The 23,691-nt window shown below is 42.2% G+C and overlaps 1 protein-coding gene and 2 pseudogenes across 1 annotated transcript in view; 1 reads left to right on the top strand and 2 right to left on the bottom strand.

The window, feature by feature from the left end:
• RBFOX1 (RNA binding fox-1 homolog 1) overlaps positions 1-23,691 on the bottom strand; it is a 2,485,336-nt gene that overhangs the window by 2,430,329 nt on the left and 31,316 nt on the right.
• On the top strand, positions 3,745-4,311 carry LOC102140756 (U1 small nuclear ribonucleoprotein C-like; annotated as a pseudogene).
• On the bottom strand, positions 19,977-20,977 carry LOC102141148 (small ribosomal subunit protein eS1-like; annotated as a pseudogene).

Below are 23,691 nucleotides of genomic sequence, written 5' to 3'. Positions count from 1 at the left end.
TCACACCTGTAATACCAACACTTTGGGAGGCCAAGGCAGGCAGATCATGAGGTCAGGAGATCAAGACCATCCTGGCCAACATGGTGAAACCCCGTCTCTACTAAAAACACAAAAATTAGCTGGGCATGGTGGGTGTGCGCCTGTAAACTCAGCTACTTGGGAGGCTGAGGCAGGAGAATTGCTTGAACCAGGGAGTCAGAGGTTACAGTGAGCCGAGATCGCGCCACTGCACTCCAACCTGGGCAATAGAAAGAGATTCCGTCTCAAAAAAAACAAACCTCCAACATGAACACCAAATGAGAAGCACTCACTGACTTCCCTCCACCAATCGGGGGAGTGGTGGTGATGGTGCATGCGCGTCTATTTGTATTGAGTCTTAATGGAAAACAAGGTTGTGTCACTGAAAGGAAAAACACATCACAGTCCAGGCTGGAGCTGTGGATTAATAATATGGCTGAGTGTTGGTACAGGCTTTCCACAGCAATATTAAAACTGAGAAAATCAGCAGTGAAGCCCCCAGCCACATTTCTGGCAAACGATTTGGGGGAAAAACAACAGAGGCCCTCCTCAACTTTTCCTTCGCTGCACAAAGTGGGTTTGGCTGGAAATGCCAAATGTGCTTGTTGCTGGGATCTTTCAAAGCAAGCAAGCTGGGAGTCCACCTCCTGCAGCCACAGGCCAGAAATGGGTTGAGACCAAACTATTATAGTAACACTGGTACACATCTAAATAGATTTAACTCCCTCACAGCAATCCAGATTAATTTAATATGCTTTCTTAATGGAAGTTCGCATTTCTCATTAAAGCAAATGAACGTCCATCGCTCTGTGATAAATCAGGGCAAAAAAAAATTCATATTTTTTTTTTGAGAAGGAGGAGTTCTTGGCTGTTAAAAAAAAAAAAAAAAGCACTACAAATGGCCTTTCAAAGTCTAGACATCTTCATCATAAACACAAACATTCCTCTTCACAAAGGGACCTCAAGTAACCTGCAGTACGTTTTTCTTCTCATTCTTTCTTACCATCCCTCCAGCCCACCCAGCCCACATTCAGTGACCAGGTCACGTGGGTTTTACCTCCTCAATCTTTCTCAAATCCATTCACTGCTCAGCCACTCTCCTGACACCACCATAAACCAAGCCACCACCACCTCCAGCTGTTTGACTGCAAACGCCTCCTGACTGGCCTCTCTGTTCTACCCTGGCCCTGTGACAATCTGCACTCCTTACAGGGACCAAAGCAATCACTTCAGAAGGTGCCTCCAAACAGATCACTCACTTTCAATGGCTCGCATGGCTCTATGGGTTCAAAACGAAAAAGCTCACCTTTACTGGGCACACACTATCTCAGTCCATCCCTGCATCAGCGCTTTATTTCACCAGCGGGGAAGCTGGTACACGGAGTAGCTATGAGGGATGCCCAAGGCGGGACCACTCGTGAAAAGCTCCAACATCCTAATGTGACACCCTGCATGACCTAGCCCTTCTCTTTCTCCAGCTTCATTTCCTGATTCTCTCGCTTGCCCTGCAGGCTCCAGTCACACAAACCTCTCAAAAGTCCCTTAAATCTGGCTGGGCGCACGGCCTCAAGCCTGTAATCCCAGCACTTTGGGAGCCCAAAGCAGGTGGATCACCTGGACATCAGGAGTTCGAGACCAGCCTGGCCAACATGGTGAAACCCCGTCTCTACTAAATACCCAAAAATTAGCCAGGCATGGTAGTGGGCACCTGTAATCCCAGTTTCTCAGGAGGCTGAGGCAGGAAAATCGCTTGAACCCAGGAGGCAGAGGTTGCAGGGAGCTGAGATCGCACCACTCCACTCCAGCCTGGGCATCAAGAGCAAAACTCCACCTCGAAAAAAAAAAAGAAAGAAAAAAAATCCCTTACATCTACTCTATGTCTTTTAACCTCACGGACTTCGCTACGCTGTTCCTCACCCTGAACTACTACTCCTCATTTCTCCATCTGGTTAACTTGTCCCACCCACCAGGTCTCTCCTTAAGTGTCATCTCTTTAAGGAAGATTTTACCTTTTTAATGTAACCATTAACACATAATTCAGGTACCATATGATTTGCCCACTTAAAGTGAACAAATCAACGGTTTCAGTGCATTCACAGAGCTCAGCAACCACCATCATGATCAATTTTAAAACATTTTCATTACCCCGAAAAGAAACCCTGTATCCATTAGGAGGTACCTGCCATTTCCTCCTCCCACTAAGCCCTGGCAATCTACTTTTTTTGAGATAGAGTCTCTGTCACATGCTGGAGTTCAGTGGCACAATCTCGGTTCACTGCAACCTCCGCCTCCCGGGTTCAAGCACTTCTCCTGCCTCAGCCTCCCAAGTAGCTGGGATTACAGGTGTGTGCCACCATGCCCAGCTAATTTTTGTATTTTTAGTAGAGACAGGGTTTCTGTCTTCATAGATTTGCCTGTTCTGGACATTTCACATAAATGGAATCATATAATATGTGACCTTTTGTGACTGGTTTCTTCCACTTAGTATAATATTCTCATGGTCCATCCATGTTGTAGCACGTGTTAGTACTTCATTCCTTTTGAGGACTGAATAATATTCCATTGCATGGTCCAGCTATGTTCTATTTCTCCACTCATCAGTAGACAAACATTTGTGTTGTTTTCACTTTAGTGCTATTATGAATAATGCTGCTATGAGCATTTGCGTACAAGTTTCTGCACAGACATATATTTTCATTTCTTTCATAAAATGGAGTGGAAGTACTGGGTCATAGAACTCTGTGTTTAACCTTTTGAAGAAGTGCCAGACTGTGTGAGAAAGCCTTTCCTCACCCTGCGAGACTGAGCTCCCTCTCTCCATTCATACATTCTCTTCTTCACGCCCTTTGCTTCTATTTCCGAGCCATTCACGTTGACCTGGGTCACCCGCGACTCAATGCTCGTAACTCCTCTAGACCCTCAGGGTCCACACTAAATATGATGAAAGATGATACAAGCCACATATTTACTTTTGCATTTTGTAGTAACCACATTTTAAAAAGTAAAACAAAAGAAATGAAGGTAATTGGAATAATATCACAGATTTAAACAAATCTATCCCAAATACCAGGTCTACATGTATAAAATATTCTTAACATTAACAAAATACTTTGCATTCTTTTTATATTAAGTCTTCACCATCTAATGTGTACTTGATGCTTCCTGCACATCTCAGTTTGTGTTCATCATATTTCAAAAGCTTAGTTGCCATATGTGGCCAATGCTGCCTTACTGGACAGTACAGGGCTAAACTGTCCACTCCCTGAGGGCAGGAACCATGCCTGCTTTTGCCAATTACTTTACTCTCAGCGCCAGTACAGTGTCTAGGATGCAAGAGGCATCCTGTGAATATTTGCTGAACCTAAATAAATGAATTCGCCCAAACCTCCACTTCTCCAAAAATAGTTTCAAAAATCCAGTGTTCAGCTGGGCACACTGATTCACACCCATAATCCCAGCACTTTAGGAGGCCAGGGCAGAAGGATAGCTTGAAGCCAGGAGTTCAAGACCAGCCTGAGCAACATAAAGAGATCCTGTCTCTACCAAAAAAAAAAAATTATTAAATTAGCTGGGTGTGGGGGCACACATCTGCATTCCTACCTACAGAAGGCTGAGATGGGAGGATCACTGAGTCCAGGAGTTCAAGGTTACAGAGAACTATGATAGCACCACCCGACGCCAGCCTGCGTGACACAGTGAGACCCTGTCTCAAAAAAAAATCAGCATTCACATATATTCACTTATTCTTTTTCAGCAATTTAAATCTGTTAAGAAAAAGAAACAAGGAACAGAGTGACCAACAGCCTGCAGAGCAACATGTCCAAGTTTTATTGTGACTACTGCAATACAGACCCCACCCAGGACTCTCCATCTGTGAGAAAGGCACATCGCAGTGGCAGGAAACACAAAGAGAATGTGAAAGGCTGCTATCAGAAATGGATGGAAGAGCAGGCTCAGAGCCTGACGGACAAAACAACGGCTGCACTGCAGCAAGGATACCTCCTACTCCATTCTCTGCTCCTCCTCCTGCAGCGACAAAGATACCACCTTCCCCCCAGTCTTCCAGGTCCTCCTAGCCCCGGTGTGGTGGCACCACCCCATATGGAGGGCCCTCCCGTGAAGGCAAGGATGGGCCCTCCTCCTCCTGGGATGATGCCAGTGGGACCTGCTCCTGGAATGAGGCCCCCCGTGGCAAGCCACATGCCCATGATGCCTGGGCCCCCAATGATGAGACCTCCTGCCTGTCCCATGATGGTGCCCACTCGGCCGGGAATGACTTGACCAGACAGATAAGGATAGAGAGGAGGCCTCACTATATCAGCTTTGGTTTTTTTCGTTGTTGTTATTGTTTGGGTTTTCTTTTTTGTTTGTTTGTTTCTTTGGTTTTTTTTTTTTTTTTTTTTGAGACAGAGTCTTCGTCTGTCACCAGGCTCAAGTATAGTGGCGTGATCCCGGCTCACTGCAACCTCTGCCTCCCTGGTTCAAGCGATTCTCCTGTGTCAGCCTCCCGAACAGCTGGGACTACAGGCACGCACCACCGCGCCCAACTAATTGTTTGTATTTTAGCAGACACGGGGTTTCACCATGTTGGCCAGGATGGTCTCGATCTCCTGACCTTGTGACCCGCTTGCCTTGGCCTCCCAAAGTGCTGGGATTACAGGCGTGAGCCACCACGCCTGGCCTACGTGAGTTTTATATTACCTGTGCCCTTTAACCAGGAGATCATGCTGCTTTAACCAGGAGATCATGCTGCTGTGATGCTGGGTTTTCTTAACAGCATAAGGAAGACTTGCCCCCTTGCCCTATCAAAGACAATCGTTTTGGAGGGGAGAAGTGGGACAAAGAAAGATGCGGTTTTAATTTGTATTGGGAAATGTGAAAATAAAATTATCAACTCTTTTAGTTAAAAAGAAAAAAAAGAAAAGGTAACAAGATGTGGGGCTGCCACATGCAACACCATGGATTAGAAAGATCTTCTATCTGGAGGCAAATATTATCTTTGCTGAAGCTAGACCAACCTAACACAAAGACCTTTTGTTTTCTTAATGTGCCTGTGTTTTATTTTACAATGCGTAATTCCCTTTAGAAGGGCAGAGCACCTGTCTGGGGAAGACTATTTAATTTCCTGCATTTATTTAGAATGTTGGCTAATGTGATTATGAAGGGAAACAGCTCTAACAAGTGAGTGCCCCCTATATAGACACAGCTCATGAGTTCACGGGGCAAAGGAATTTAACAGCAGCCTCCTAATAGCCAGCCTTCTTTGTGATATGGAAATAATTGTCAGCATGTAAAAGACTATATATATTCAACAATTCTGACTCCCTGCAAAATTCAAATCTACGATTGATTTGCTTCCTGGGCTCCTAAAAACAACTTTGTCAAAATTGTTCAGAAATAAAATCAGCCAATCACTGCCCCTTGGGGACGCAGGACAAAGCAAGTCAGCCATGGCCAATGTGGAGTCGGCCATACACAATTACATGCAGACCTGCGGGACATCAAGTCCCTGCTATGGTCCCTCCCCAGTCAGACCCCCATTGCCTGGGCAGCAGCCAGAAGCATTCAGGCACAAGTGCATTCAACAAATACTTATTTAATTGTATTGGTGGTTAGAGGGCTGTGGTTGGTTAAGGTACATTAATGGATCCATGCCCTCCCTGTATCCAAGACTCTGCCATTTGTCTCTGCACTTCCCTCCACTGAAGAATTGCAGTATATTTCTCCAGCCCCTAAAGTTGGGTTTAGTCAGGTGTCTTGCTTTGGCTAATGGAATATTAATTTGCAGGACCAAAAACTTGGAAAGTGTGCATTTACTCACTCCTGCTATCACCACGAGAACAAGTCCAGGCCAGCCTGCTGCTTCCAGCAGAAGATAAGAGACACCAAGAGCAAAGTAGAGCTTCCCGGACATGCTCATGCTAGATTAAGCAATCCTCAGCTGACCCACAGATCCATGAAAATAAACGATTGTTGTATTAAGCCACTGAGATTTGGAGTGACTTGTTATGCAGCTTCTTGTGACAACAACTGATACAACGGTTGCCGTCCTTTATCTCTGTAGATTTTAACCAATATTTAATAGCTAGATGGAGATCTTCTAGTTGCCTTTATTTATAATGAATAAGACTATAGAGCTAGTTTGGCCTGACACTATCAGTTACCTACTCAGAAATACTTTCTTCTCCAACCAGCCCCAACCAACTTTTTTTTTTTTTTTTTTTTTTCCAACAGGGTCTCACTCTTTGCCTAGGCTAGAGTACAAGTGGCACAGTCAGAGCTCACTGTAACCTAAAATCCTGGGCTCAAGCGATCTTCCCCTTCAGCCTCCTACGTAGCTAGGACTATAGACATGTGCCACCATGCCTGGCTAATATTTTTATTCTTTGCAGAGACAGGGTATAACTATATTGCCCAAGCTGGTTTCAAATTCCTGGCCTCAAGCAGTCCTCCTGCCTCACCCTCCCAAAATGCTAGGATTATAGGCATGAGCCACCACACCCAGACTCTTCTTCCTTTTAAATAGAAACCCTATTTTATTCTGATAGTGGGTTGTTTTCTTTTTTTTAGAAAATGTTGGCCCAGCCCCGCAGAATAAATTGTGACTGGTCTAAACAGGGTTGGCAAACTATAGACCAAGGGCCAAATCTGGCCCTCTGACTATTTGTATAAATTAAGTTTTATTGGAATAAAACCAGGTCCATTCATTTATGCCTTGTCTACGTATGCTTTTATGCTACAACAGCACCACTGGGTCACTGCAAAAGAGGTTATCTAGACCAAAAGCCTAAAATATTACCATTTACCTCTTTACAGAAAAAGTTTGCCATTCCCTAGTCCAAGGTTTAGATTCTGAGCTTATTATTTTAGCGTAACCCCCCTTACCAGTGATTGGTTCAAAACAAGTCTGTGATTTCATTCTTACTGTTCTACCGAGGGAATTCCCCCTTCTCATGCAAACCTGATGAGGGTAAGTTGTATTAATATGACATATGCTCAGGTTTTCTGAAAAATACTTTTTATCTAGAAATGTATAGGAATATGCTGGTGCCTGAATGTACCATCTGGGGGCCTGGAGATTGACTCGCCCTGTCTCCAGAGCTAGTGCTCACACTCACTACTGAGAGGCTCAAGGAAATGCCTGCCCACCCACCACCAGTACCCGCACACATCACCTGGAGAACTAGACATCAGCCTGCCACACACACTACCCAGGAGCCCAATGGCGCACCTGCTCACCTGGCCCAGTGCTGCCACTGCCAGAAACCAAAGAAGCCACCTGGAGGACCAGAGATTGGCCCACGCAGACAGGCTATCATCAGTGCCCACATACGCTGCACATGGTCCCTAGTGTTGACACACCTGGTCCACCACCACCACCACCACTGATGCCAAAGGACAAGACTTCCTAGCATCCCCATCCTCAGCAAAGCCTCACCACAGCCTCCAATAACAACTGCAGTCTGGCCGGGTGCGGTGGCTCACACCTGTAATCCCAGCACTTTGGGAGGCCAAGGTGGGCAGATCACGAGGTCAGGAGTTCAAGACCAGCCTGGCCAACATGGTGAAACCCCATCTCTACTAAAAATACAAAAATTAGCCGGGCGTGGTGACACATGCCTGTAGTCCCAGCTACTCAGGAATCTGAGGCAGGAGAATTGCTTGAACCCGGGAGGCAGAGGTTGCAGTGAGCTCAGATTGTGTCATTGTACTCCAGCCTGGTGACAGACAGAGACTCCATCTCAACAACCACAATAAAAAAAAACTGCAGTCTAAGCCACTGAAAAACTCACAGACACCACTCATGCCAATTACAGCTGAAGAAATCATAAGCAGACTATACTACTGTACCCACCCAGAATCAAAAGCCAAAGTATGATACCTAATGAACATTGTAGATACAGCTATAAGAAAAGGTCTTTCCCCTGTAAAAGTCAATCCATGGAATCGGAAGAAGTGACTGTTATGTCAGAGGCACACATAGTCACATAAGGACACAAGAAATATGAAAAAGGAAACATAACACCTCCAAACAAGCACAATAATTCTCCAGCAACATATTCCAATGAAAAGAAAATCTATGAAATGCCTGAAAAAAAATTCAGAATAATGATATTGAAGAAACTCAGGGAGATACAAGAGAACACAGATAATGAATACAAAAAAATCAGGAAAACAATTTATGATCTGAATGAGAAATTCAACAGAGATAGACAGCATAACAAAGAACCAAACACAAATCCTGTAAGAGAAGAAATCATTGAAAGAAATACAAAAGATAATTGACAGCTTTAACAACAGACTAGATCAAGCAAAACAAAGAATTTCTGAACTTGAAGACTAGTCTTTTAAAATAATCCAGTCAGACAAAAAGAAAGAAAAAAGAATAAAGCAAGGCTACATAACATATGGGACACATGTGTGACCAAATACTGAAATTCTGGGAGTTCCGGATGGAGATGAGATGGGGAATGGCATAGAAAACCTACTTAATAAAATAATAACTGAAAACTTTCTAAGTCTTGCAAATGATATAGATCCAAATACAGGAAGCTCAAAGATTCCCAAATAAATACAACCCAAAAAGGTCTTCTCCAAGGCACATTATGGTAAAACTGTCAAAAGACAAGGAGAAAATTATAAAAACAGCAAGAGAAAAGCAACAAGTCACTCATAAGAGAATCTCCATCAGGCTAACAGGGGATTTCTCAGCAGAAACTTTATACGCTAGGAGAAAAGGGGATATACACTACAAGTTTAAAAAAAAAAAAAAAAAAAAAAAAAAAAAAAAAAAAGTTATAAGCCAAAAATACTATACCCAGCAAAGCTGTCCTTCAAAAATGAAGGAGCCTGGTACAGTGGCTCATGTCTGCAATTCCAGAGATTCAGAAGGCTGAGGCAGGAGGATCATTTGAGCCCAGGAGTTCAAGGCTTCAATGAACTATGATCATGCCACTGTACTCCAGCCTCGGTGACAGAGTGAGACTCCAATGCTTAAAAAAAAAGAAAAAGAAAAAAGAAAAAATATTTCCCAGAGAAGCAAAAGACTGTTTGTTTGTGTCTTGTTTGTTGTGGTCCTACGAGAAATGCTTAAGGGAGTCGTATGTTGGGAAGCAAAAGAACAATACCTACCATCGTGAAAATACATGAAAGTATAAAACTCACTGGTAGAGCAGACACACAAAGGAGAAAGGATTCAAACGTCACCACTAAAGAGAACTACCAAACTGCAACAATAAATAATGAGAGAAAAAAGCAACAAAGGTGTATTAGTCTGTTTTCATGCTGCTGATAAAGACATATCTGAGACTGGGCAATTTACAAAGGAAAGAGGTTTAATGGACTTACAGTTCCACATGGCTGGGGAAGCCTCACCATCATGGTGGAAGGCAAGAAGAAGCAAGTCACATCTCACACGGATGGCAGCAGGCAAAGAGGGAGCTTCTGCAGGGAAACTACCCTTTTTAAAACCATCAGATCTTGTGAGACTTATTCGATATCATGAGAACAGCATGGGAAAGACCTGCCCCCATGACTCAATTACTTCCTACCAGGTCCCTCCCACATGTGGGAATTCAAGATGAGATTTGGGTGGGGACACAGCCAAATCATATCATTCTGCCCCTGGCCCCTCCCAAATCTCATGTCCTCACATTTCAAAACCAATCATGCCTTCCCAACAGTCCCCCAAAGTCTTAACTAAGTTCAGCATTAACTCAAAAGTCCACAGTCCAAAGTCTCATGTGAGACAAGGCAAGTCTCTTCTGCCTATGAGCATGTAAAATCAAAAGCAAGTTAGTTACTTCCCAGATACAAAGGGGGTACAGCATTGGGTAAATACAGTCATTCCAAATGGGAGAAAATGGCCAAAACAAAGGGGCTACAAGCCCCATGCAAGTCCAAAATCCAGTAGGGCAGTCAAATCTCAAAGCTCCAAAATGATCTCCTTTGACTCCATGTCTCACATCCAGGTCATGCTAATGCAAGAGGTGGGTTCCCATGGCCTTGGGATAAAAAAGGCCACAGCTCCACTCCTGTGGCTTTGTAGGGTATAACTCTCCCACCCACCCGGCTTCTTTCATGGGCTGGCATTGAGTATCTGCAGCTTTTCCAGGCACACAGTGCAAGCTGTCGGTAAATCCACCATTCTGGGGTCTGGAGGATGGTGGCCCTCTTCTCATAGCTCCACTAGGTGGTGCCCCAGTAGGGATTCTATGTGGGGGCTCTGACCCTACATTTCCCTTCCACACTGCTCTAGCAGAGGTTCTCCATGAGTGCTCTGCCCCTGTAGCAAACTCCTGCCTGGACATCTAGGCATTTCCATACATCTTCTGAAATCTAGGCAGTGGTTCCCAAACCTCAATTTTTGACTTCTGTGCACCCATAGGCTCAACATATCACAGCAGAACCAAATGAAATAGAGGCAAAAAAGAAATATAAAGAATCAACAAAATGAAAGTTGTTTTTTTTGAAAAGTTAAACAAAATTGATAAACCACTAGTGAGGCTAAACAAAAAAAAAAGAAAGGAGACCCAAATAAAAACAATCAGAAATGAAAAGGAGACATTACAACTGTTAGCAAAGAAATAAAAAGGATCATTCTAAAGGCTATCATGAACAACCATATGCTAACAAATTGGAAAACCTAGAGGAAAGGGATAAATTCCCAGACATATACAGCCTACCAAGACTGAACTAGTAAGAAACAGAAAATCTGAACTGACCCAAAATGAATAGCAGGTTTGAATCAGTAACAAAAAGTCTCCCAAAAGAGAAAAGCCCTAGACCAGGCTTTTATGCTGATTTTGACCCAATTTATAAAGAAAAACAAACACCAATTCTTCTCAAACTATTCCGAAAAATTGAAGAGGAGGGAATTCTTCCTAACTCATTGTATAAGGCCAGCACTACCCTGATATGCAATCAAGACAAGGACACAACAAAAAGAGAAATCTACAGGCCAATATTGCTAATGAACACAGATGGAAAAATTCTCAGCATAATACTACCAAGCTGAATCTAATGATGAATGAAAAAGATAATATACCATGATCAGGTGGGATTTATCCCAGGAATGCAAAGATGGCTCAACATACACAAATCAATACATGTGATACATCACATCAACAAGATGAAGGGCAAAAACTATCTGATCATCTCAGCAGATGCAGAAAAATCACTCAGTAAAACTTACCATTCCTTCATGATGCAAGCTCTCAACAAATTAGGCATAGAAGGAACACTTCAACATAAGAAAAGGCATATATGAAAAATCTACAGCTAACATCATACTCATTGGGAAAAGTTGAAAAGCCCTTCCTCTAAGAACTGGAACAAGACAAGGATGGCCACTTGCACCACTCTAATTCAATACAGTATGGGACATCCAAGCCAGAGCGATCAGACAAGAGAAAGAAATAAAAAGTATCCAAAATGGAAAAGAAGAAGTCAAATTATCTCACTTTGCAGATGACATAATCTTATACTTGTATACAGAAAAACCTAAAGACGCCACCAAAAATCTCTTAAAATGAATAAATTAGGCTGGGCATGGTGGCTCACGCCTATAATCCCAGCACTTTGGGAGGCCAAGGTGGACAGATCACCTGAGGTTGGGAGTTTGAGACCAGCCTGGCCAACATGGTGAAACCCTGTCTCTACTAAAAATACAACAATTAGCCAGGCATGGTGGTAGGTGCCTGTAATCCCAGCTACTTGGGAGGCTGAAGCAGGAGAATCGCTTGAACCTGAGAGGCAAAAGTTGCAGTGAGCCAAGATTGCACCACTGCACTCCAGCCTGGGCAACAGAGCAAGACTCTATCTCCAAAAAAAAAAAAAAAAGATGTACAATTTAGTAAGGCTTCAGGACACAAAACCAGTAATGTTTCTATATACCAGTAACAAACTAGCTAAAAAAGAAATCAAGGAAGCAATTCTATTTATAATAGCTACAAAAATAAAATACCTAGGAATAAACTTAACCAAGGATGAAAAAAAAAAAAAATCTACAGTGAAAACCACAAAACACTGATAAAATAAAATGAAAAGGACACAAAGAAATGGAAAGGTATCTCATGCTCATGGGTTGGAATAACTAATATTGCTAAAACGACCATACTACCCAAAGCAATCTATAGATTCAGTATAATCCCTATCAATTATATTCCTCATAGAAACAGGAATAAAAAAATCCCTAAAATTCATATGGAACCTCAGAAGACCCCAAATAGCCAAAGTAATACTGAGCAAAATAAACAAAGCTAGAATCCTCACACTACCTGATTTTAAAATATACTACAAAGCTATAGTAACCATAACAGCATGTATTGGTGTTAAAACAGACACAAAAACAAAGGAAATAGACTATAAAATCCAGAAATGAATCCACATATTTACAGCTGATTTTCAAGAAAGGTGTCAAGAATATACATTGAATAAAGTACACCCTCTTCATTAAATGGTGCCAGGAAAGCTAGATATCCAAACATGGAAGAATAAAACTAGACCCTTATCGCTCATCACATACAAAAATAAACTCAAAATCGATTAAAGACTTAAATGTAATAACCACAACTACAAAACTACTAGAAGTAAACACAGGAGAAACGCTTGAGAACAAAGATTGTATGGCTAACACTTAAAAAGTACAAGCAACAAAAACAGACAAATGGCATTGTAGTAAACTAAAAACTTTCTGCATATCAAAGGAAACAATCAACAGAGTGAAAAGACAACACCCCTCCCTTACACCATATAAAAAAATTAACTCAAGATGGCTTAAAGACTTAAATGTAAAACCCATAACTATAAAAACGCTGAAAGATAACCTACGCAATACCATCCAGGACATAGTCACAGGCAAAGACTTCATGGTAAAGATGCCAAAAGCAATTGCAACGAAAGCAAAAATTGACAAATGGGATCTAATTAAATGAAAGAGCTTCTGCAGAGTAAAAGAAACTATCAAAAAAAATACACAGACATTTCTCAAAAGAAGATATACAAATCACCAAGTTTATGAAAAAATATTCTACATCACTAATCATCATGGAGATGCAAATCAAAACCACAATGAGATATCATCTCACACTTGTTAGAATGGCTATTATTAAAAAGACAAAGCACAACAAATGCTGGAAAGTATGTGAAGAAAAGAAAATTCTTGTATATCATTGGTGGGAATGTAAATTAGTACAGTCATTATGAAAAAAAGTACAGAGATTTCCCAAAAAACTAAGAACAGATCTACCATATTATCTAGCAATCCCACTCCTGGGTATATATCCAAAAAATAGGATATCAGTGTATCAACGGGATACCTGGACCCCTATATTTACTGCAGAACTATTTACAATAGCCAAGACAGGAAATCAATCTAAGTGTCAATCAATGGATGAATGGATAAAGAAAATGGGAATATATGCACAATAGAATAGTATTCAGCCATAAAAAAGAATGAAATCGTTTTATTTTCAGCTAAATGGATGGAACTAGTGGTCATAATGCTAGGTGAACTAGGCCATGCACAGAAAGAAAAATACTGTATGTTCTCATTTATATGAGCGGTTTATGCTCCTGGAAATCAAAGTGGGGGCCATGTTTCAGGTCAGTAGGGTCTGGGATAGAGACCGCCACAGTTATGGACTTGTGTGCCCTGGAGCTATATAAAATTGATATCATGGAGATAAAGAGTAGAATGACAGCTACCATAGGCTGGGAAGAGGAGGGGTTTGAAAAGAGGTTGATTAATGGGTATAAAAATATATAATAGAAGGAATAGAATCTAGTGTTCAATAACGCAGAAAGTGACTATAACAATTTATTGTATATTTCTTTTTTTTATTTCAATAGTTTTTAGGGAACAGGTGGTATTTGGTTACATGGGTACGTTCTTCAGCGGTGATCTCTGAAATTTTGGCACACCCATCACCAGAGCAGTTTACCCAACATATAGTCTTTTATCTCTCATCCTCTCCCCCATTCCCCCCAAGCCCCCAAAGTCCACTGTTTCATTCTTGTGCCTTTGCATATATCATAGCTTAGCTCCCACTTATGAGTGAGAACATGTGATGTTTGGTTTTGATTCCTGAGTTACTTCATTTAGAGTAACAGTCTCCAACTCCATCCAGGTTGCTGTGAATGCCATTATTTCATTCCTTTTTAAGGCTAAGTAGTATTCGATGGTATATATGTAACACATTTTCTTTATCTACTAATTGATTGATGGGCATCTGGGCTAGTTCTATATTTTTGCAATTGCAAATTTTGCTGCTGTAAACATGTATGCAAAAGTGTCTTTTTCATATAATGACTTCCTTTCCTTTGGGTAGATACCTAGTAGTGGGATTGCCGGATCAAACGGTAGATCTATTTTTACTTCTTTAAGGAATCTCCATGTTGCTTTCCATAGTGGTGGTACTAGCTTATATTCCCACCATCAGTGTAAAAGGGTTCCCTTTTCACCATGTCCATGCCAACATCTATTTTTGTGTATTTCACACGTGGTATCGCACTGCGGTTTTGATTTGCATTTCCCTGATAATTAGTGATGTTGAGCATTTTTTCATGTTTGTTGGCCATTTGTATATCTCCTTTTGAGAATTGTCTATTCATGTCCTTGGCACACTTTTTGATGGGATTGTTTTTTTTCCTGCCGATTTGAGTTCCCTGTTGATTCTGGATATTAGTCCTTTGTCAGATGCAGTTTGTGAAAATTTTCTCCCACTCTGTGAGTGATCTGTTGACTCTGCTGATTATATCCTTTGCTGTGCAGGAGGTTTTTAGTTTAATTAAGTCCCATCTATTTATCTTTGTTTTCCTTGCATTTGCTTTTGGGTTCTTGGTCATGAACTGTTTGCCTAAGCCAATGTCTAGAAGCATTTTTCAACGTTATCTTCTAGAATTTTTATGGTTTCAGGCCTTAGATTTAAGTCTTTGATCCATCTTGTGTTGATTTTTGTATAAGGTGAGAGATGGGGATCCAGTTTTATTCTTTTACATGTGACTTGCCAATTATCCCAGCACTATTTGTTGTATAGGGTGTACTTTCCCTACTTTGTTTTTGTTTGCTTTGTCAAAGATCAGTTGGGTGTAAGTATTTGGCCTTATTTCTGGGTTCTTTACTCTGTTCCACTGGTCATGTACCTATTTTTATACCAGCACCATGCTGTTTTGATTACTATAGCCTTGTAATATAGTTCAAAGATGGGTAATGTGATACCTCCAGATTTGTTCTTTTTGCTTAGTTTTGCTTTGTCTATGCAGACTCTTTGTTGGTTCCAAATGAATTTTAGCATTGTTTTTTCTAGTTCTATAAAGAATGATGATGGTGTTTTATAGGAATTGCACTGAATATGTAGACTGCTTTTGGCAGTATGGTCATTTTCACAATATTGAGTCTACCCATCCATGAGCACGGAATGTGTTTCCATTTGTTTGTGTCATCTATGATTTCTTTCAGCAGTGTTTTGTAGTTTTCCTTGTAGGGTCTTTCACCTCCTTGGTTAGGTATATTCCTAAGTATTTTATTTTTACAGCTATTATAAAAGGGTTTGATTCTCAGCCTGGTCACTCTTGGTGTATAGCACTGCTACTGATTTGTGTACATTGATTTTGTATCCTGATAAATGAATTTATTATATATTTCTAAATAGCAGTAACATTGGAAATATTCCCAACACAAAGAAATGGTCAACGTTTGAAGTGACTAATATCCTAAAGACTCTGATCATTACGCATTGTATGCATGTACCAAAATCTCACATGGACCCCATAAGTGTGTACAATTATTCTCTATCAAAAAAATTTTTAGGAAACATGCAGGAATACACTGTATCTCTTCCTTGCTGTCTCTGGATGTTGTCACACGAGGACTTGACATGTGGATTGTGGCAGCCTCTGTGACCAAGAGCAGAAGGCAATAGCAGCACAGAAACCTCAAATGAAAAATCTAACATCTCAAGCTACTAATTTAGCCAACCTAGCTATCTCCGGTCTTAGTACATGAGGTGATAAGCCCTCACTGTTCAAGTTGGGTGGCCATCAATTGCTTCAGAAAAGAAGTTAATGAGGCTTCCTCCTCCCAGATCCTCTACTAGACCCTGACATGCCCATTCAGTCACAGGCAGAAAGGGAAGCAGAGGGTAAGTAGACCTGGCTGGCTCTGCCAGAGGCAGATCTTACCTGTCCTGCTTGCCCTAAAAAAGCCTGGTGCCTATGCAAGGGATTTAGAGGTGGACCCTGTGGTCATAGTCTAGGCAAAATAACCCATCCACTAATAACCGAACATGGCAGAAATACAGTCACCTTTTCCTCAGTCTTGTCAATAAAGTCAACTCCTCTGCTCACCAGGGAGGAGACATACGAAAGAGAGACCTGCAAGTTTTCATCCCAACTCACTCTTCTTTGTTTTTGTTTTGTTTTGTTTTCAGACTGAGTCTCACTCTATCACCCAGGCTAGAGTACAGTGGCGCAATCTTGGCTCACCACAACCTCCGCCCCCTGGGTTCAAGCGATTGTCATGCCTCAACCTCCAGAGTAGCTGGGACTACAGGCGCCCACGACCACGCCTGGCTAATTTTTGTATTTTTCGTAGAGACACAGTTTCACCGTGTTGGCCAAGCTGGTCCCCAATTCCTGGCCTCAAGTGATCTGCACACCTTGGCCTCCCAAAAGGCTGAGATTACAGGCATGAGCAACCCCACCTGGTCACCTAACTCACTCTTGGGAGGCCAAAAGTGATGCTGGAACTTTCTTCCTCTGCAGGTTACAGGGAAAATTAGGGAGAACACAAGGCATCAGAGATGCAGTGATGGATATGTCTATATGGAACTTTTGTCTACATCCAGTAGAAAATGTATTTCTAGGCACCAGGTTTAAGAGTGAAAACCTGGAGTCTTGTCTGTTAGCATTCTCCTTCCCCACAAACCAGAGAGGGAATACATTTTGCTTCAGCACACCCGGATGTAGGAAATGTCACATTCCTATTTCTGTAACTTCAGTTAAATCTGCTCTGAGTCCCTGGATGCCTGGCAGGTGGAGAATTCAATCTTGTCGTTACCAGCGTTCCTTTCCCTTCTCCATGGGCTTATGTAAGAATTCTGGGCTTACACACTGTTGGAAAGCCAGGTAGGAACTACGTCTCCCGAACTCTCCATTCTTCCAGCTGTTCATGATCCGTCAACCTTTTTTGGGCCATCTGCTATAAGAAGACGCTCCTCACGGCATCATTCCACCGACCTACAGGCTCAGCCCCAGGGGCCCTCACTATAACAGGTCTCCACTAGGCAAAGGAACTCACAAAAACCTTCTCTTAAACTTGCCTTCCTCTGAGATCCAGCCACTCCCCCGCTTCTCACCTTAAACACAGATGGCAGCTTCTTCCCATCATTCCAAACCTTGGGGATTGTCCAGCCAAATTCTCTTCAGACAAAGCTTCACCTTCCTTCTTTAGGGAGATGATGCAAGGGCATCTGAGATCTTTGGAAGTCCAATTCTGGCCTCTCTTTGGGGTGGGCTGAGAGTGGGAACTAGACTCTCTTTTCCAAGTGCCATGTTTGTCTTGTTCATCATTATATTATCTCCAATGCCTGGCATATAGTAAGCACTACAGACCTACTCTATGTCAGGCATTGGAGATAATATAATGATGAACATAGTAGGTGCTATTAGTGTCTGTATAATGGAACTCTTGAGGTTGAAGCTATTAGCAGAAACCTGCCAAGCAAAAGGATGGAAAACCTACCACCAAAAAAAAAAAAAAAAAAAAAAAAATGAAAGCAATCGTGGCTTTGAGCTCTAAACACAAAAGGCACCAGCCCAAGTTTGGGCAATTTTAATACAGCAGCCATTTTGCCTCCAAACTGGCACTGGAAACCACTCTCTGCCTCTTAAAGAAAACTAGTTTCTCTTTCTCTAAGCGTGCAGCATTTCTCCCCGGTGGCAGTACCCAGCCCACTGCCACCAGCAAAGGACTGCATCCAGGAGCCACGAGTTTGATAATTTAAATAATATATTTTATAGGGGAAAACAAAGTAACATCCACATAAACCTGAAACTACCACCACTTTCCAGAGGCTGAATCCCATTTGTGGAGTCTCTTGCATGTCAAGCACCTTGCAGTCAACTCAATTACACACTTTTGGGATTACATACTTTTGGGATTAGTTGCAGAGAAGAGTGAAGGTTATCTGCAGAATAAAGGAACTAGGGCTCAGAATTCCCAGAGCAATCCATGACAGAGGAGGTGAGTAGAAAAGGGAAGGGTGAAGTCAAAGGAGTTGGCCAACACCAAGCAAGGATCATGGGACCCTATCCATAAACCCACATCTCAAATGAAGTCAACAAAACCCATCAATGCTTGGTGTAAGTGGTGTATGCTCCCGGAAATGAAAGCAGGGGCATTTCAGGTCAGTAGGGTCAGGGGTAGAGGCAGCAGTCATGGACTTGTGGGCCCTGGAGTATGAGATGATTCTGAGACATTGAATTCCTACAGCGATCTCAAGTAGACATCTCAGGTAGGGCTTCAACATTCGTGGAGGACCATGGACTCTGTGGGCCTGAGAGCAACAGCCTCAGGGCATGTCCCAGCTCCATCAATCCCAACTGGGGCTTCGAACAACTTACTTATTTTCTTAACTAATGTTATTTTAATTGACAAATCATAATCGTACACATTTATGTGATGTTTTTATATGTGTAGACAATGTGGAATGATTAGATCAAGCTAATTAGCATGTCCATCACCTAATTCACTGACAATTTTTATGATGAGACATTTGAAATGTACCCTCTTAGTTATTTTGAAAGATACATTATTATTGACTATAATCACCCTGCTGTGCTATAGATTTCAAAGCATATAATCCATCAAGCCAACTTCTAGGTATAGAGTAAAAAAAATTAAAGTCAATATGTCGAAAGGATCTCTACATTCCTATGTTCACTGCAACACTATTCACAATATCCAAGGTATAGAATCAACCTAAGTGTCCATAAGTGGATGAAAGGATAAAGAAAATGTACTATATAAACACAATGGAATACTATTAATCCTTAAAAAGAATGAAATCCTGTCATTTTCAACAACGTGGATGAACTTGAAAGACATTGTGTTAAGGGAAATAAGCCAAGCACAGAAAAACAAATACTGCATGATTTCACTTATATGTGGAATCTAAAGAAGTTGAACTCACAGAAATAGAGAGTAGGACAGTGGTTATCTGGGGCTGGGGTGGAGGAAAGGTAGGGGATAGGAGATACTGGTCAAAGGGTACAAAGTTTCCAACAGGAAGAATAAGTTTTGAACAAGCTAAGCTCCTCTGAAAGATTAGTTCCTCATCTGTAGAGCAGGGACATATCATTGACCTTCTAAGGATGTTGCTGTGAGAGTAAGAAATGATGTTCAGCATAATACCTAACGCACAGTCAGTTCTCCTTAAGCTTGAACCTGAGTCACCATGACCTCTACTTCTCAGGACAGAAGGTTCACAGCCAGTGTCTCAGTTCCCAATGAAAAGTGGATCCCAGATCAGGCTGAACAGCAGGATCTCTAGGGGATACCCAGCCCTACTGAGTCAGAATCACCGGAGGTAGAACCTGGGTATGTATGTATGTATGTGTAGGGGGGGTGAGTGTGTGTGTCTATGTATAAGAGACTGCTCTGCAGTCCAGACTGGAGTGTCACAATCATAGTTCACTGCAGCCTCAAACTACTCCTGGCCTCAAGCCATGCTCCCACCTCAGCCTTCAGAGTAGCTGAGACTACAGGCTCATGCCACCAAGCCTGGATACTTTTTTTTTCTACTTTTGGAGACACAGTCTCACTCTGTCGCCCAGGCTGGAGTGCAGTGGTGCAGTCTTGCCTCACTGCAACCTCTGTCTCCGGGTTCAAGTGATTCTCATGCCTCAGCCTCCTGAGTAGCTAGGATTACAGGCATGCACCACCACACCAGGCAAATTCTGCTTTTTTTCATTGTTGTTTATTGTTTGTTTTTCACAAATAGGACTTTTTATTTGCCACTATTATAAGTCTGAACTTTAAACAGATTCTTGGACTGGTGGTTCATATCCATCAGCTCATTCAACTTTAGCACGTGTCTCGTCCCTAGTGGGTTTTCCAGAACTACTACCTTCACCATGAAGCTCCATGCCTTTTCCCAATCCAAACCCAGGGTTCTCCAGCATCTTTACTTTTCTAATGAAGACCTCATGGAGAGGATAAATTGGCAAGCCTTTTCTACATCTTTTCCAATCTTGTCTGGAATCAATTTATTGGCCACTTCTTTCAAGTCATTTGTCTGCACCTCTCAGGTCATGATTTCCAGCATCTTCTTCCAGATTTGGCGGACTGCTGGTGCTGAGCATAAGAGGTCTTCCATATCTGACTGTTGCGTTTTTCAGTAAAACCAACACAGAATAGACGAAAGAAGTAGCCATCAGTAGTCTTGACATCAACATGAGCTTCAATCATTGTTGAACATTTTTCAACCATGGAACATATTTTGTCACAGCTAAGAACCTATGCCATAGAAGTGAGTCAGGCAGTTTTTGCCCTGAACATCTTCAGTAATCAGCCTGAATTTTCTAAATGCAACTTCATCACTCTGCAAATCAGCAAGACTCACTTCAAACACAAGACCCTCGAGACGATCAGATGCAATTTGGGTTCCTTGGGTCCTGGTGGCTAGCATCTTTCCAATACTTCTTATAGTGAACATAGTAAGTGCTTTCACATCATACTGATCTTTCTTAGAAAATGGATCGACTACTTTCTTCTTAACTCCCTTTTTGCCACCTTTCATAAGGCATTTGTTCTTAACAACCGCCATGGTGCTGCTCAGAGTACCAAAAGGCTAAATTTTATATTTTTGGTAGAGGCAGGGTTTCACCATGTTGACCAGGTTGATCTTCAACTCCTAACCTCAGGTGATCTGCCCAACTCAGCCTCCCAAAGTGCTGGGATTACACGCATGAGCCACTGCACCCAGCTGCTACTTATTTTTTCTTTTTCTTTTTTTTTTTTTTTTTTTTTTGGTAGATACAGGGTCTTGCCATGTTGCCAAGGCTGGCCCGGAACTCCAGGCCTCAAGCAATCCTCCCACCATAGCCTCCCAAAGCACTGGGATTTCAGGTGTGAGCCACCAAGCCCAGCCTGGAATCTATTTTTAAAGCCCATCAAGTGTTGAATAAAACTGCAAGTTGGGCTGTTTTACCTTTGCGTTTTTTACATTTCAATTGTTTTTAATATATTCAGAGATACACGCAAACATTACCAGTCAATTTTAGAACATTTCACGACCTCAAAAAGAAACCTCATACCCTTTGGCTAACACCCCCATCCTCCCATGCCCCTAACAGCCAGAAGCAACCACTAACCCACTTCGTATTTCTATAGATTTCCAGCTGAATGAAATCATGTAGAATGTGATCTTTCATCTGTTTTCGAGATTCATCCACACTGTAGCATATGTGAGTGCTTTGCTCCTTTTTGTGATCAAATAATATTCCACTGTGTGGGTAGACAACATTCAGTGTCTCTCTTCATCTGGTGATGGGCATTTGGATTAATTCCCTCTTTGGGTTATTAGGAGTGATGCTACTGAATTATTCATGTACAAGTTTTGTGTGGACCTGTGCTTTCATTTTTGAATATGAAAATATGGCACATCTCCAACATACAAGTGGCCAATAAGCACATGAAAAGATGCTCAATGAAATTCATCATCAGGGAAACACAAATCAAAACCACAATGAGATACGACTTCATACCCATAAGGATGGCTAGAATCGAAGATACAGAAAACTGGCCTGGCGTGGTGGCTCACGCCTGTAATCCCAGCACTTTGGGAGGCCGAGGCGGGTGCATCACCTGAGGCCAGGTGTTTGAGACCAGCCTTGCCAACATGGTAAAACCCTGTCTCTAGTAAAAAAAAAATACGAAAATTAGCCAGGCGTGGTAGCAGGTGCCTATAATCCCAGCTACTCAGGAAGCTGAAGCAGGAAAGTCACGTGAATCTGGGAGGCAAAGATTGCAGTGAGCCGAGATTGTGCCACTGCACTCCAGCCTGGGCGACAGAGCAAGACTTTGTCTCAAAAAAAAAAAAATACAAAAAATAACAAATGTTGGTGAGGATGTAGAGAAACTAGAACCTTCATACACTGCTGGTGGGAATTAAAATGGTGTAGCCACTGTCACAAACAGTTTGACAACTTCCCAAACGATTCTACGTAGAGTTACCAAACAACCCAGCAATTGTACTCCTAGGTATAGGCCCAACTCGGGCTCTCTTAATCTATGGAAAATGAACTATGGGTACTTGGCAAGAACAAAGAGGGAGAGAGACAGAAATGGTGCCATGAGGGCACATTGATTGGTCTCTAGTGCACATGGCTCCACTGCAAATGCCCTCTCAATGACTTCATCAGTTGCTCATAAAAAAATCACCCTCTGCTCCAATCGTGGGGGAAGAAGTGCGGATTAAACCTGGTGAGGCACGGTAAGACTGACTGCTAAACTTTATGAATGATGGGGGGATTTGCAAGTATAATCTTGACTGTACTAGATTTTTTACTTTCTCCACTGTCTTTGAAAACCTCACTCTTGACTAAGAACTGACCTTCCTGTACTTTTTATTGCCTCTAAGTAAATTTCCAGTTCCACATAGTCCAAAGATGATTTGCTGAAAAATCTCTCAAAAGAAAAATGTTAAGAATACAGGCATAGTTATATGGCAAATTTTGCAAAAGAAACACAAATTGCACTTGTAGGTACGCAGCACAATACATTTTCACAGGTAAAGAAAAAAGTGTTCTTCATTCTAGTAGAGGCTACAGGATGAGGCCGATCAAGGTGCTTGCCCAGTCAGACCTTGGGCTCTTAACTAATTTGTGTTAGAGTCAACTCTGATGGAGTCTGTATCTCAGTCACCTTTTTTTTTTTTTTTTTTTTTTTTGAGATGGAATCTTGCTCTGTCTCCCAGGCTGGAATGTAGCGGCGTGCTCTCAGCTCACTGCAAAATCTGCTTGAACCCTCCTGGGTTCAATCGATTCTCCTGCCTCAGCTTCCCAAGTAGCTGGGACTACGTGTGCGTGCCACCATGCCCGGCTAATTTTTCTATTTTTAGTAGAGACGTTTCATCATGTTGGCCAGGCTGTTCTCAAACTCCTGACCTCAAGTGATCCACCTGCCTTGGTCTCCCAAAGTGCTGGAATTACAGGCGTGAGCCACCATGCCCAACCTCAGTCATCTTTTTATCCTCCACACCTGGCAAGTTCTATGCACACTGTGGTTCCCTACAAGTTCGTTGAATAAACAGGAGACAGACAGAAAGTGGGAACTCTGGAAGTAGAGAAGATTCCAGAAATTGTGGATACTTCCCAGAGACTATGGCCAAATACTTCAGCCTTGCCAGAGTTTCTCTATCTCAACTCAAACCTTATGTGTGGGCCCAGGTGCAGTGGCTCACACCTGTAATCCCAACACATGAGGAGGCTGAGGTGCGCGGATCACTTAAGGCCAGGAGTTTGAGACCAGCCTGGCCAACACGGTGAAACTCCATCTCTACAAAAATACAAAAATGAGCCAGGCGTGGTGGTGTGTACCTGTAGCCCCAGCTACTCAGGGGCTGAGGCACAAGCATTGCCTGAACCCAGGAGGCAGAGGTTGCAGTGAGC

Source organism: Macaca fascicularis, chromosome 20 (assembly GCF_037993035.2).
Source record: "Macaca fascicularis isolate 582-1 chromosome 20, T2T-MFA8v1.1".
NCBI lineage: Eukaryota > Metazoa > Chordata > Mammalia > Primates > Cercopithecidae > Macaca > Macaca fascicularis.
This window is presented reverse-complemented; position numbering and strand designations above follow the sequence as displayed.